This window comes from Phalacrocorax carbo, chromosome 3 (genome assembly GCF_963921805.1).
Source record: "Phalacrocorax carbo chromosome 3, bPhaCar2.1, whole genome shotgun sequence".
Taxonomy (NCBI): Eukaryota; Metazoa; Chordata; class Aves; order Suliformes; family Phalacrocoracidae; genus Phalacrocorax; species Phalacrocorax carbo.
Genome location: NC_087515.1, coordinates 93,757,536 through 93,767,905, shown reverse-complemented (window position 1 = coordinate 93,767,905; position 10,370 = coordinate 93,757,536). Strand labels below are relative to the sequence as shown.

Genomic DNA, 10,370 nt, shown 5'->3' with positions numbered 1-10,370 from the left:
GAAAGTACAAGGCCTCCTTTACTTGAACACAGAGCATCTCGTTTTCTTACAGCTCCAAGGATCTTTCAGATAGCTTTTTGTCCAAGAGTTCTGTTTCTGTTTGTTTTTCTTCCTTTTGTTCCTTTCCTCTGCTTTGTTGCCACCTGGAAACCCTTTTTCTCCCTTCTGCCATTTCTCTTATGAACACACCAGAAAGGGAGAGGACTACCAGTGCATTTTGGTCAGCAGCAGGTGCAGCAGGAGCAGCACATGGCTCAAGCACCTTTAGTAAAGACAGGTCTTCAGAAACTTTAGCTTCTAAACCTCATAAATGTTGGCAAGTTGCCATTGCATTGACCTACACAAACCTTGACTTTGCAAAGACTTTGACTGAAGCCATGTGGGGTGATTTTCAGCAGGGTGGCAGAAGGCCTGTTCTTGATGATAAAGCTCAGCCCTGCTGAATGTCATGGTCCTTTTGCAGAGTCAGGGGCCAGTAGAACTTCTGTAAGAAAGGAGAAGTGCTTTTAATATTTAAACAAAAATATATTTTCTTCTGGATCAGTGCCTAGCTGAACTATTCTCCTAGAATTTTTCCACTAAAGTAGGATCTCAGGCAGACATCTGGCCTGGAAAATTTCTGCCCATTTAGCTTGGCAAGGTTAAAAAAATAGTAAAAAAGGTGTTACAATGTGAAGTGTCTGACAACATTACTAATGGATGGTGCCAACCAATATGCATAAGGGTCAATAATAATTGTATTATGTATGCATACACAAATGAAGCTCAGTGCAGACTCCCAAATGGACTAATCACATGATTTGTAGGCACTTTTGGGCAAGCCTAATGGGAAACCTTGCTCTTTGAATTAGTCAGAGTGAGAGCTTTTACCACTATGTGCAATGTTTGTTAGTGAAGGGTTTTTCTGTGGGCTGCCGAGCGCAATGTGCATACAAGCCTCTCTAAACGCTCATCCACTGTTGTTAAGAAGATGACAGGCTTCCTATCCTAAAGGAGGATTTTTCTGTTCATGTTATTTCCCTTGGAGGTATAAAAGTGTACTAAGTAAAGCTACAGCAACTTATGGAAATCTGCTGTTTGCATGGTCCTTGGTTTCCTTTGGTAGCGCAGTCTGTGTAACAGGCTCTCATTTCTCCAGCTCTCTCACAGTTTCTTCTCCCTCATTGTCACCCTGGCAGTGAAGTTGAGTAAGTTCCTCTTCACAACCAAATCTCTAGCTATCAATCGATTTATGATTGTTTGTGTATCATATGAACAAAATATCTGTTCAAATTATTCTAAACTTTGCTTCGAGACTTGTGACAAAGGATGAGTAGTAACGGCTTCCTGAACATATTATCTTGTCTGAAAGAAAAAGAGGCGAGGCGAGGAGAGAAAAAAGAAGCCGCCTACATGACTTCACCAAAATTAAGTGTTACTTGCCCTGTAGCTGTTTTGATTAAATGGTCTTGGGACAGTACTTGGGACCCCATTACTTGGGATAATGGTTATTTTTTATGTTCCTGGCTTAAAGGCTTTTCAGAAATGCTGAGTACATAATAGCCTCTTCTTCTAAATTTATATGGGCTTGTTAGTGGAAAATGATCTGAAGTAACCAAGATAAAGGCATTGCAATGTATCTTCATTGGAAAAGAACTAATTTATGTAAGATAAATGAATTAAGTCTGGTTTAAACTCTATTATTTATTTCTATTCAACCTAAAACTTGAGTGGTCACCTTTTAGCAACAAAGTCCATTTCATAATAGCAAGGTCTGGTTTTGAGTCTTTAAGATATTTTTGTTTTCTGTAGAACAGGCCTATAGCTCCTGATGATTCTCTGATGAGGGCTGTATTTGTAAGATATGTTACTCTGGCATTCTAATCTGAGAGAAGCTTCCTAAATTTGTTCAGCAAAACCTTATTTATCTTTTTTTTTTTTTACTTTCTAGTGAATTCTCACTTATATGGTGATTCTCACAGAAAGTGAGTCACAGCAATTTCATGAAACATTGTGTGCGTAACTACATTTCAGCGAAATTTTGTTCTCATGTCCATGCTTATTTTAATTATTAAAATAGTTATTTTCCTATTACTTTTGTCCACTTTTTGACATATAATTCATGTCAGTTAGATTTTCAATACACTGGAATGGAGATTGAAATTTGTAATTACTTGTCTGAGATTCTGGGTACATATCTTAAAACCATAAAAAAAAATGCAAACCAACAAAAGGGTAATAAACCCAAACTAAAAAGTGGAGACTAGATTTCTTTTTAAAGGCATACTAGTAGAAAGCAGGAGGCTTGCATACAAATCCCAGCATTATCTCAGATTTACTGGGTGACCTTGGACAGGTCATCGGGGCCCTGAATTAATGCAAAGGGCTGTAGACCTTTCTTTTGGCTGTAATGCCATCCTGAACAGGAGTGGGATTACTCATGTATGTGCTTAAGGGTTTTGCTGAACAATGGCCTTAATCTCTCCATGCACCCACATGCTGCCCACACCAGCATGGATAGCACTGCCTTTTCCCAACTCCACCCTCTTGTTCAGGTTTCAAGCTTTTTATGGCTTGAATATCTCCATGCTATGTCTTTGTGAGTATAACACTATAGCCCAGCATGCTGGAACTGTATTCAGGGTCAGGGTCTCTAGACACTCTTGAGATAAAATAAAATATTTAATAACCCATACCAAGAAGCTGAATTTAAAAATAATTGCAAAACTGCAGCTAGTGGAATATGACATTTGCCCCAGAGTACCTGCATGTTGTTTGCGCCGCCACAGCTGCTATAAGACCGTTGTACATAAAGTGTGCTTGAGCTATTGCTCAGCCCTTGCCTGTTGCTAGAGCCAAACTCACAGAGATGAAAATGCTCACAGAGTTTGTCTTGACACATGGTGTACCTAGAGCTGGTGCCAGGCACCAGTTAACAAGAAGATGAAGATTTTTAGTTGTCTGAAGAGGTTTATGTGTTGTTTCCAATGAATTAAGAGTAGAAATCTGATTTAAAAGACTAGTTTATCAACCCTAGAATGTGACTGGAATTTTAAGTACCATGAAGAAATGTAATCTTAAGGCCTAACTAAACAAGTTGGCATGTAGTAATGTAAGGGGTGAATTTAGAGGGTTTTAGTTCCGTCAGGGTAACCACATGTGTGCATGCCCTGGCTCCCTGAATTATGTAAGGTAGCCCTTACTTTCATTGAAGTTTGTAATGTGTTTAAAACGAAAGTTACAATATATAAACATGCATACTAATAGCCTAAAATGTATATCCACCCAGAATATATAGGAATTTTTTTCTTCTTTTAAATGTCATCATTGACTAATAGGTTGGCAATGTCTTATTTGGAATCATCAAATCCAGGGATACTTATGAAAAGATGTAAAGTAGAACCACTGAGATTTTTTTTTGTTGTTGATGAGCCCTTTCTGTTAAAAATTTTAATTAGTCAAACCTATAACCTTTTCAGGGGAAGGATTTGGTTTAGATTAGTTTCTCACTAAATTTTTCTTACTTTGTTTGCAAATTGTTGAATCCTTCTCGTTTTGATAATTAAAAAGTTACAAAATTATGATTTGAAATTTTTCTTTTATATTCAAATTTAAGCTATTTTATACAAAACAAAGTAATCAAAGTCAGCAGTAATAAAATAATTTAACTGGCCTAAGATTCTATTTCTCAGGTTTTATTTGTCAGTGTTTCTGGAAATTAATTTTAGATGCTGATTTAAGCTGCAGAGGTTCTTATTGAAAGTCTTTTTAGTTTGAAGCTTTTTTCCAATAACCTACCTAAGGATGCTAGGAAAGCTAAGCTCTTCCAGCAGAACTTTTTCTTTCAGGACTGGAGCTGCACCTACAAGTAAGAAGTACCAGTCTTTTGGCTGTTCTATCCTAATCCCAGGTTAACATCACAGTTAGAAAAAAAAAAGATACTGATAGGAAAGATGAGGAAAAGAGTATGGTAAGTCTCAAGAATTATATCTGAGAGAGGCACCAGTGACAGAGAACATGAAAGGAACTAGATCTATCTTACGTCTCTCTGCCTGAACATGATCCTAAGGTGAGGTTGTGTATATGAATTTCTATTCTGAAGGGTGAAGAATGAGATGCGTTTGGAATTTGGCCCCAATGGGAAAATATAATTGAGGAAGTCACTAGACCAACATCAGAATAAGAATAAAATTTCTTGCCAAAAGTTTTGGATTCATTCACCATGACATGAATGTAATACTTCTTAAGGTAGATAAGAATCAAGTCTGTCATGTTTCAGATATTGTACCAAACTTAACTGCAGGATTAGAAGTCTCCCATCTTTAATATTAATGACCTACTGAAAAGGGGTCAAGTTGGAATACTTCTTTACTGATTAAACAGCACCTGACATTGCTTTAAGCTAAATTAATAAAAAGAATGTTCGTTTTTTCCTGTTGACTTATTTCTACACTTCCTATGGTATTTCCTGCCATATGCTGTAGCTATGTTCTAACATAGTTTTTTTGAAAACTGTTGTAGTATTCATACATTTGAGTAATTTACTGGCAAAATCAGCTGCTGATTTACTGGTGGGCAAAACCAGAGCGCTAAGTGAGATTTTGTTTCTCCCTATTGCCCTGACTCAATTATAGCTTAACACTGTGAAATATTATAACATCTGCTTTGCAGCTGCACTGCACATCTTTTCCATTCAGTGAGGGTTGCAATAAGCAGCAGTCAAGTAAGTGTTGTACCACCCCTTTGTCGGTAGGACAGTAAGGTAGTGATTTAGTCTCGGTGTCTTCTACTGGGGTGCTCAAGTAACAGAACTTCATGTTTGTCACTAAAAATTTCTGTATTTTAGACACAGGTCTGATTCACAGCATATTGAAAGCAATGTTGCTGTTTTGTCCTTAAGCAGACCCAAACTAAAACAGAACTAAAAAAATTCTCTGCTAAAAGCATTTCAGCGCCTGAACCAAGGAACCTTCAAGCCCACACACGAACCTCTGTTACTTAAGCTAAGCAAGCATCTATGCCAGATGGTAGTTAGAATAAGCTGCTCTTCTGTGCGTGGACTACCCAGAACACAGGAATGAGAAAGAGGGTTAAAATTCCCTATCTTATAAGCACATTATGAAGGCGGGAGATTAACATACAAAATTTTCTAACGACTCGATGAGTATGCCTACACTGTTCTGAAAAAGTGGTCTCAAGAGAAATGCTGAAGTGCCTGCAGACAGCTTACAAGGCTGCCTCACGCATGCAACTGCCTGCTGGGGCACGTAACATTGCCAGTGAGCCCACAGGCAGCCTCAGGCCATAGCAGGGGCAGTGCTACCATGGGTGCTATTGCATGGTTGATCAACCTGTTCTTGAGTCACTGGAGGCAGACTAAATTAGGTGATATTCCCTACTAATTCCCTCAAAAATGTTCATTTACAGAAGCAGCTACATAAAACAAAGTGATGGCCCAGCAGTACTTTCAGTCCATGAAAGTGCAACTATTGTGAGAAGAGAATAATGCTTCAAAGACATACGACATCCAAGAAAATGATACTTGTTTTCTTTGGATCAATTTGGCCTTGAAATGAAATTGCTCCTTATTCAACTGACAGGATAACTCTAAGGAGATCGATGCAGAATTTTCAGTGCTCCTGGTGTTGGCTGACGCCATGTGATTTTCAGAAATACTGGCAGTTATTTTAATGGAAGAAGTGAAAAAGTGAACTGAAATGACAATCCTATTAAATAAATCTGAGTGAAAGTAGTGCCATTTTTTGCTAGCTCACAGACATTTGGTTTCTGGAATAAGAGGTAATGTGCTTTTCTCTGTGTGTTGAAAAGTGTATTCCTTGTATTGATTGATAAATTTGTACAGAATGCCATAGCTTTCTCAAGCTCAGCTGGATGGTGTTTGGCCTCCTGAATTTGTGTCTAGAATGGTTCTTCTAAACTCTTTCAGATTTCTAAAACATGTTGGGGCTAGCATGAATAACTAAAAGAATACAGTTTCATGCAAAACAGAGTCCATTAGATATTTTGTTTGTATATGTGCTTGTGTCATCCAGAAATTCAGGACCATGTCCATTTTAGAAGCTTTTGCATTATCTGTCTTGATGTTAGTAGGAAGGAATATTTCTACAAAACCTCATATACCATATCACTGTTTACTGAAACTTAAGATTCTGTCAAGTTAATATTTTGTTCTGTGTTGCTATTTTTGTGCAGATTAACTGTTATCTGTGCTGTGTTTCTTTATTACTTTCTGTGCTGTAAGTACTACTAGATTTCTTACCTCATTCTCCTCTAAAATGTACTTGTATTATCTGATGGATATTGGCGGTTGTATATTGTACATTAACACTTGCTTAGAGCACTGCATGTGAAACTATATAAGCCAGTGTCTGCCTGCATATGGACATCACAGCAACCTGTGTGGCTCTGCAGTGGTTTGAAGTCTTGTTCTTATAAAGAGTGCATGTTCCTCCGTAAATAAATTTCACATGAAGGTTTCTAACAGAGCTCAGTGATGGTACTGAGATGAATCAGTGAGTTCAGGGTAAGAAGTTCCTGTTTAGATTTATATAGGATAGGATGGCTTTGAATCACAAAGAAGACTGGGTCCTGGAAATAACAATAATATATTTCTACATATTTAATGGAAGATAACTGAAATGGAAATGGATTGAGTGACTTGAAAGTAGATCCAACTACACAGTCAGATCAGCTTGCTCATGGTTCAGTTTGGGTCTTGGTCTTGCTTTGAGCAGAGAGTTGGACTCTGATCTCCATCAGAGGTCCCTCTTAGCCTACATGATTCTATGATATAAATAGCAAGCAGAAGTTAGATAGTTTAATCATGAAACACTTATTAAAAACCTGTTGTTCCTGCAATATTCAGCTCTGCACTTCTGTGGGAGCTAGGATTCCCTGGGTGACGGGAAGATGTAGGTAGTGGGCTGCACTGCAGAACTGCCATGTGGGCTGTGTTACTGCACTGCCCTACAAGCTGCCCCTGAAAAGTCACTCAGGCATCTCTGCACCATGCTTCAGACAAACACAAGGAGCCATCATAAGCTTAGCATTGTGTTCAAGTAAATACACCCAGCTGGAAGCTGTAGCACTGCAGGTGTGTGTCACAGACCAAGCTGCACAGCTCTGCCTGGAGCAGCCTGGATGTGCTCTAGCTTCAGCTCAGTGCCAGCCTTGCAGGATGGGACCTGGCTTTCTGCAGAGATGCTTATGGGCCTGCCCACATACAGTTTTCTCCAGCAGATCTGGGGACAGCATAAAGACAAATCCCATCCCATGCTATGGCACATAGCCAGCATTGGTCTTTGAGGTTTATAGGCATGGGCTCTGCTCTGGGCAAACACGACACTACTGCTTATCAACCACAGCTGGCAGTGGAAGCAAGATAGCTGTGTTCAGCTCTGAGCTGGAGTCTGTAGAGAGCCAGGCCATATGTTGTGCTGTTCATGGAATAATGAAGCTGTGTTGCAGATGAACTGCCCATGATAAGTAGGTGCCCATGGCAAAAGCCTCAGCTCTTCATTTTATGTTTGTGGCAAAGGGAACTCAGGCACAAAACCAGGCTCCCAATTCATCCACACTGTCCCCATGCTGGCTAATCCTCTGGTTCAAGTCTAGTTCCAGCTGATTTCATCTTCAAGTAGAGAAACTTGGGGGTGGAGCATGCAGAGGGCCTGCATTGCATTAAGCTGTAGTCACTGTGAACATCACAAACACGGCTAGTTTGAGCCAAGTAAGTTGTCAATGTTGAGTGTAGGAATCAAGGCAGTGCAAACTTTAACATTTCAAAATTGTCTGTAAATGTAAAAATGTGTTTTAAAGCCTGGGGTAGTCATTGTGACAACCAATAAGGAATTAAAAGAAAAGCTTGTTCAATTATTACATTTAGTGTTGACAACAATGTTTTTTTTTTTTGCAGCTGTTAGTCTTTCTCATTTCAGTTTAATTGGTCTTTGAAAACTGTCAAACTGACTTGGAAATATATGAATGAAATTAGGTAAGAAAGGTGGGATCTTGTAGCTTTAAAATCTTGAACTGCAAATAAACCAGTTCTTAATTATGGGGAATACATCCCTAGTTAGCAAACCAGCTTTTGGTCTTAAATCTGTTCTGATCAATGAAAAAACATTTTTCAGGGTAAGAATGCAATTCAAATTTCAACTGCAGATGGAAATTGACATAAATCACAAATTGATCTTTTGTTTATAATTAAGTTGTTCATCAATTTCAATCATTAGACTGTACAAAAGCTAAGAATTTGGATACAACTATGCCACATAATCAAATAATTATATTAGCATATTTACAGTGGGAAGTAAAAGTAAGATTTAAAATAATTGTTTAAATGAATTTTTTTTTTCTTGATGCTTTAAACTATGTTTGGAATCGCTATAATTATAACTAATCTTCTCTGGTTCCTTACATGGATGGATAGTAATCAGTTTTTCATTTGCGGCTTCTGTAGACCTTTCATGTTGCAACAAAGATAGAATTTTAAAACATATAATTGTTACTGTAAAAATCCAAAAAACTCATGGAAGGGCTCAGGAAGAAAAGGTAGTTTCAGGCACTAAAACTAACTTTACTGTTAAGGGATTGTTTTGGTTTCAAAGTGCTGGCAGTCTTTTAAATTTGCATTTATTGGATTTCACTTCTGTTTGAATGCTAATGGCTGAGAAGTCTAACAAATCTTGTTTTCTTTTAGCCATTTTATTGCTAGATGTTCATGTTCAAGAATAAGAATTAATTAATCTTTTGAACAGTGTTACAATTATATTAATCCTGTATAATCTGAATGTGATCAAATCTAGCAAAAATATAATGAGGTTATAAAATAAAATACCTTTAAAAGCATTGATATAGCAGTTGTAGTTTGAAGGAACTCTACTTCTATGAGCTAGGGAAAATATAATTTAATAATATAAAATTAAGAATATTTGTATTCAAATTTGAATCGCAAACAACTAGTGAAAAATAAAATCTTAAATAATAAAGCTTGACATTTATGAAAAATACTCAGCGATTTTGTTCTGGATCTTAATCTCTGGAGATGTTAGCCCTCACTTTCCTCCTCCAAAGTCGATTAACATGTAGATAAAGGCTGTAATCTCTATTGTTCTCTCTGTTGTATTGATGATTATTCTATACTATTTTTTGGCACAGCATGTAGCTTTGTCTGTAAAGAAAACTGTGTGAAAGAATTCCTGGATCCTGTAGTTGTTGGACTGATAACTGGAGTCAGAGTGAACCCACAAGGAGTTTTTGAAACAGTAAATATGTTTTGGGAGCTTATTTGCTCCCATTTGTAAGCAGGCATGGTAAGGCAGACCTAACCCAGAGCTTCTCAGAACTATGATAGAAATTAAATTTTGTCACCCCAAGGATGACAAAGAAAGGGGTCTTTGTCCTCGTCACCAATGGCAGCAAAATTAAATTTTGTGTTGATAACATGGTTTAGGGAAGCTGGGAGGGGGCAATGGTGAGGCAGAGCAGAGCCAGGGCTGGGTAATGAGGAACAAGCTTTCTCCAAGCAGTCTGCTAGTAGAGGCAGCCACCTACTTTGTGTCTGTCTATGGCAGGCCTTGTCCATATGATAGCTTTAAATATTTATTTAGAAGAGATTCATTCAGACCAGTGCAAGGAAGATGTACACATATGTCAAAAAAAAAAAATGAAGTGAGGTTTTTGCTATGTATTTTCTTTACCCCGTGCTCTGAAAGGGAGAAAGAAAAATACTGACAATTTCAAGAGTTGTATATACAGTTATCAGTTATGCTAACTGCACTTTTCCAGCATGGGTGCCTGGATATATTTTATTTCTGTGAAGCACAGTAGCTAGAGTTGTTCAACATTTTCTGTAATATTCTTCCTGAATTCCACAGGAAAAAAAGAATTAAAGGAAGGAGAGATATTTTTTCGTTACTTTTGTTTTCCATTATTTCCTAGGTGATAAATATGTCAAAAAATTTTTTAAGAAGGTGGGAGTTGACACCTAGAATTTCACTCTCAGGTTTTCTTCTGGATGTAGGGAAGTGACAAGCAAGGGAAGTGACAAGCAAGGGAAGTGACAGCAAAAACATTTAGTAATCTCTTTCTTTCCTTTGCCAAATTATTGCTCTTTTACCCCTATTGTTTTTTTGTCCAGTCACTGCTGCTGACCTGAGCTGCATGAACAAGAATTTCTTGTTTAATAAATATATCCGAAATGTTCAATATTAGAGATGGTGGAAAAGACCCCTTGATACAGTAAGAAGAAGCATTCTTTTTATTATTGATATTTGAGCTTTGGATGGAAAAGATGAAAGTTTTCTTTTTCCTCTGCTTAGGGAAGCATCAGCAGTTGAAGAATACAAATACATTTGCAGATGAGAATA

The 10,370-nt window shown here is 37.6% G+C and overlaps 1 long non-coding RNA gene across 1 annotated transcript; it reads left to right on the top strand.

Annotated features, from left to right (window-relative positions):
* Positions 1 to 526: 526 nt before the first annotated feature.
* LOC135312643 (uncharacterized) lies at positions 527 to 10,044 on the top strand. The gene is made up of 3 exons (XR_010372289.1): positions 527 to 6,236; positions 7,916 to 7,993; positions 9,943 to 10,044. It is a non-coding gene; the product is annotated as an uncharacterized LOC135312643 (long non-coding RNA).
* The last annotated feature ends 326 nt before the right edge of the window (positions 10,045 to 10,370 follow it).